This window comes from Pongo pygmaeus, chromosome Y, assembly GCF_028885625.2.
Source record: "Pongo pygmaeus isolate AG05252 chromosome Y, NHGRI_mPonPyg2-v2.0_pri, whole genome shotgun sequence".
Lineage (NCBI taxonomy): Eukaryota > Metazoa > Chordata > Mammalia > Primates > Hominidae > Pongo > Pongo pygmaeus.
In genome coordinates, this window is record NC_072397.2 from 39274702 (window position 1) to 39280446 (window position 5745).

Here is a 5745-nt window from a genome sequence, read left to right on the forward strand (position 1 = left end):
AAGATGATTATTATGGGTTTTGCATAAAGATGTTTTATCATGGGAAAAAAATTGAAATACAGTTTATTGGATTTTTAATTGTTAAATGTGTTGACTGTCCTTAAGTACATTCTATAAAAGTTGAGACAAACATGGTGTATTTCAACATTTGATTTACATAATATATTGAAAAGGGATAGCATTAGAATGGTAAAAAAAGAAAAAAACCTTGATTTTCTGAGAAAAGATCTTAAACATTGTGGTTTATAATGTCTTCACTTATTTGGTTAAAGATTATAATGTCTATAATTAGCAGATTCAGTAACATTTAGTTTTTTGTCCGAATGATATCATATGTTTAATTCTATACTCTTTCGGGCTTAGAGAGAGAGATGATTTCTTGTACTCATGGATATAGGCTGCTAGAGGTTAGAGTCATACAGGATGCATTTAAAGTTTTTTAAGCATAGAATAGAAATAGAGGATTAGGATACGGCTTACAATTGCAGAACAAGTTCAGGATTAGATTGAGGGTTAGGGCTGGACTTGAGATAAGATTTAGTGTTGTGGTAGGATTAGGGTTTGAGTTAGAGTTAAGATTAGGTTTATGGGTTAGGGTTGAGTTTAGGGCTAGGGGTCAGAATCAGGGTTGGAGGTTAGGTTTGTGGTTGGGTTATGCTTAGGTTTAGGGTAAAAAGTTAGGCTTACAGTTAGAGGTTAGGAATTAGGGTCATGGCCGGGGTTAGGGTTAGTGTTAAGGGTTAGCATGAGGGTAAGGGTTAGAGCATTTTGGTTTTTGGGTTGGCATTTAACATTAAGACAGGGCTTAGGGTTACATGTAGGGTTAGAGTTCAGGGTTCTGGGTTAGGGTTTAGGATTATTGTAAAGGGTAGTGTTCAACATTTATGGTTAGATGTTAGTGATAGTGCTGGGCATATAGTTAGGGCTTTGGATTTAAGTTTAGCATGACTGTTAAGGCTGAGTTTGTGTTGAGGTTGAGGTTAGTGTTCACGATTAGGGTAACACTTAGGGTTCAGTTTAGAGTTTAGGATTAGGGTTAGGGTTTAGTGTTAGGGTTCTGTTTAGTGTTAAGGTTAGGGGTTAGCATTTATGGTTAGTGTTAGTATTAAGGTTTTTCTAGAGTTAGGGGCTAAGATTAGGTTTACGTTTAGGGTTTAGGTTTAATTAGGGTTACAGATTTTGCTTTAGGGCTAGGGTTAGTGTTAAGGGTTAGGGTTTCTAATTTAGGGTTAAGGTTATGATTAGGTTCAGTGTTTAGGATAAGAGTTATTTTTAGGTTTAGTGCTAAGGCTAAGATTATGTTAGAATTATATTACTTTTACTGTTAGGATAAGGGTATTAGGGTTAGTGTTATTGTAAGTTTTAGAGTTATGGGATGCAGTTAAACTACCTTCAGTGTTTTGGGATTTCAGGATTTATAGTTAGAATTAGGGTTAGGTTTAGTTGGTAATATAAGGGTTCAGATTAGGGTTTGGGTTAGGGTTAGGGTTGGGATTCAGGATGAGGGTTAAAAGTAGGTAAGTGTTATGTTTAGTGTTCGGGTTATAATTAAAATGTTTGGTTTAGTGTTACAATTTAGGATTAGGGTTTATTGTTAGTTTATGGTTTAAGATTGGGTGCCTGGTTTTGGCTGAGTTAGGGTTAGGATGATGGTGAAAGTGTTTGGCTAAAGACTAGGCTTAGGGTTAGTGTTAGGGTTAGAGTATGACTTGATGTTAAAGTTCAGGTTTCATGCTTTTACAGTTAGGATTAGTGTTATTGTTAGGGTTATGCATTGAGTTTATGGTTAGATGTAGTTTTTCCCTCTTTTATTGTTAGCATTAGGATTACATTTAAAAATAAGGGATTGGCTTTGGGTTAGGTTTTCAAGGTTAGATTTAGGGTTAAGTGTTAGGGTTAGTATTTAGGGTAAGGATTAAATTAAGTTATCAGATAGAGTAAGTTTTAGGTTTAGAGTCACAGCGTATGGGTTAAAATTCAGGGTTAGAGTTAGCTTTAAGATATAGAATTAGTGTTAGGGGTTAGCATTAGGCTGGAGTTTAGTGGTTTTGAGTCAGTTAGTTGGTGTTATAGATAGGGCACAGTGTTAGAGTTAGGATTAAGATTGGAATTATTGTTTAATATTATTTTTAGGTTTGGGGTGAGAGTAGATTAAGCTTTAGGCTTATAGTCATGGTTAGTATTTAAATTTAGATTAAGGGGTTAAAGTTATGTTTATTATTATGATTACAGTTGAGATTAGAATTATTGGTTATAATTAGTGTTAGGGTGAGCATTAGGATACAGATTGCAGTAACACATTAGGGTAAGAGTTAATGTTAGTAGTCAGGCTGAGGGTCAGGGGTTAGGATTAGGCATACCGTTAGGGTTGGCCTAAAGATTAATGTTAGGATTAGGATTTGGGTTTTATGTAACAGCTAGGTTTAGGTGTGGTGTAGGTGTAGTGTTAGGGTTGTAATAAGAGTTTTAGCATTCAGGTTAGGGGTTAGTATTGGACTTAATGTGAATGTTATGTTCATGTTCAAAAAGCAGATTTAGGAGCTCAAATTTTGGGTTAGATTTAGGGGTTGTGGTTAGTGTTAGGGTTAACATTAGCTTTTGAGGGTCAGAGATAGGGTTTCTTGTTTAGGGTTAGTGTTTTTGTCTTAGGGTTTTAGGGTTAAGATTTTAGGCTTAGAGCTTAAGTTCAGGTTTCTGTAATGTTTGCTTTACCCTTGGGTTAGGGTTATTTTCAGGGCCAGGGTCAAATTCATGTTTAGATATTAGATTTAGGATTTAGAATTGAGATTTGTTTTGGGGTTTAAATTTTGGTGAGTGGCTAGGCATAGGTTTGATGTTGGGTCAAGTTTGTGGCTTAGAGTTGCTGTTAGTGTTAGGGATTCTAGGTTAGGATTGGGGTAGAAGTTGGGTTAAGGTTAATGTTATGATTAATTTTAGGGTTCCAGAAGGCACTGGGCAGCTGGCTGGTGTATTATGTCATCACTCCTTTTTGCAGAAGGGAGGACTGAGCCTTGCACCCAGAACTTTTCTGGGCCTAAGCTCAGGGCCGTCTTAATGCTCATTGTACAGCCTGATAGATTTGGAACCAAAGGAAGTTGCCTTCTGAGGCCGCAGTATTTCATAATGTCAACCCAGAGCTAACCAAATCCACATTAGCTTGTGTTTGAGAGTGGCAGGTGTTTGAGGTAGTCTGTGGAAGGCCCAAAGGAAGGGAAGTTGGTGACAGCTTACACCACAGACAGATATTGGCAAACCTTAGAGGTAAAGGTAGAAATAATTAAATGCTGGTGGTGAAGCACTCTGTGTACCAGCCAGAAGTGGAGATTGAGTTGACACATTCTCCCACACCAGCAGGAGATAGCAACTTGCCAACTCTGAATCCAGTCACTGGTGCTAGGGTTGTGTGAGATCTGGAAAGACAGCAGCATTTAAAATCAGCAGAATTCCAAGTTGTTTGGCCTATCAAATCCTGAAAAGGCTGTTGAGATTGATGGTTGTGGCAGTTCCTTTCTCACAGAGGGAGGCTGAGGCCCGTGAGTGGTGAGCTTGGTTCATGTGGGCTGGGGTGACTGGGCTAAATGTAGTGTCCTCTTCTGGACTTCACAGTCTCTGTTGTAGCATGTATGGGCTGTGCTCCTCCCTCCAGGCCTGTGTCCATTAGTGACCACCAGGATCAAGTTCCCAGGGCATGAGGGTCTCTTTTGTCTTGGAGCTGAGACCAGGTTGGCCCCAGGCAGGTGCCTAGTGAAGACTGAATTATAGGGGACCTATGAGAAAAGGGGATGCAGTACCCCAAATCACAAACTCTCCTATCTGAAATAGCTAGATTGTGAGAAAATCCACACTACAATCATGCGCTCACTTTCCATTCACTGCTGAAGCTGAGACCGGGCAGAATTTGCCACAGGCACTGTCTCCCTTGGAGCTTGCCTATCCTCTCCACATGGCTGTCCTCAGACTTCCTCTTGCTCCTCCAATTCTTATGTCTCCTGCCCATTTTAACCTAGGGGAAATGCAAGTCAAAACTGCAGTTAGATACCTCTTCACACCCATTATAATTGCAAAAAAAAAAAAAAGCTAACAATCGTTGAAGTGGAAGTGGGAAAATGTGAAAGAAAATTGCTGCAGCTGCTGTGGAAAGTAATTTGGTGGTTGTGCAAAAGCTAAATATAAAATTACCGTAGAAACCACAACATCCACTCCAAGCTGTATACACAAAAAACCTAAAAGAGGTATTCAAACAAAAACATGTATACATGTGTTCATAGCATCATTCACAATAACTAAAATCTGGAAACACATCAAATAAATGTCCACCAACAAAAAGTTAGAAGCAAAATGTAGTATGTCCATAGAATGGCTTAATATTCAGCTGTGAAAAGGTTCACAGCTCTAATGCCACAATGTGAAGAAACTTCAAAAGGATTTTGGCTCAAGAAGCTGAACACCAAAGTCACCTAGTGTATGATTTTATTTATATAAATATTTAGAATAAGTAAATCCATAGAGGCAAAATGCAGATTACTGGTTGCTGGTGTCAGAAAGAGTACAGATTCGGTAGGAGCTCCTTAATAAGTGGAGTATTTCCTTTTGGAATGATGAAAATAATTTGGAACTAAGATGTGGTAGTTGCACACAAATATGCATGTACTAAAGATCACTAAGGAATTCATTAGGAAACAATTAATTTCATATTAAGTGAAGGAATTTTACTTCATTAAAAGGACAAAATTTCTTCCTCAGCATTCTCAGCTTTCTTTCCACAGAGGGTTTATTGCATGGGGTTCTGGTCCCTCCACAGTCCAGAACTGCCTGGGGCTAGGCCAACCACACTCTACACACATACTCCTGCCCCCCTGTCCAGCAGCTCCCCGACCTGTTACCAGTAGAGGTTATCTGAGTTACTGGCATCATATCTATCATGGTCTGCGGTAATTTAAATTCTTCCCTCCTCAGATGAAAGAATTTGGCAGAGGGGAATAAAGTAGTAAAGGCGACTGAGAAAAGTTTCACAGCAGATATGGATGTTTATTTAAAAACTTTTAGAGTCAGAAAAAGTGGAGAGTGCACTTGGAAGAGATCCAAGTGGTTGATTTGAATATATATCATATATATGTCTTGCAAATCTTTTGTCCCATGTTGTTGGTTTTCTTTCCCCTATACTGACAGCGTCCTTTAGTATACAAAAGTGCTTAGTTTTGATGAAGTTCAATTGAGCTATATTTTCTTATGTTTTGTGTTCATTCGGTGATAAAGCCATGAAATCATTTACAAATCCACAACCAATAAACGCATGAAAGGATGTTCAAAATCACTAGCCACTTAATACTTGAATACCTAAACCACAATGAGATTACCACTTTCTCCCCATTGGAATTTTTCTTTTTTTTTAAGGAAAAGTTTGAGAGTATGTGGAGAAATTGGAACCCTTGTACATTGCTGGTGAGATTGTGAAATGGTGGTGATGGTTGCACAATTTGACCATAGTTAATGCTTCCAAATAATACACTCAAAAATGTTTGAAATGGTACATTTGTTTATGTATGTTTTTCCACTTACAATAAAAGCTTCCTCTGAATCGTCCTAAAATAGTTGCATGTGTGATGAAAGAAGATGCTCCTCCCTATCATGAGTAGAAGCGTATTTATTTATTCACGCCAGTGTACACACTCATGGCTCTTTGACAAGCCCAGCATGATCTCATCAAGCAGAATGAATCCCCTCTCATCTGGCCCATTTGCACTT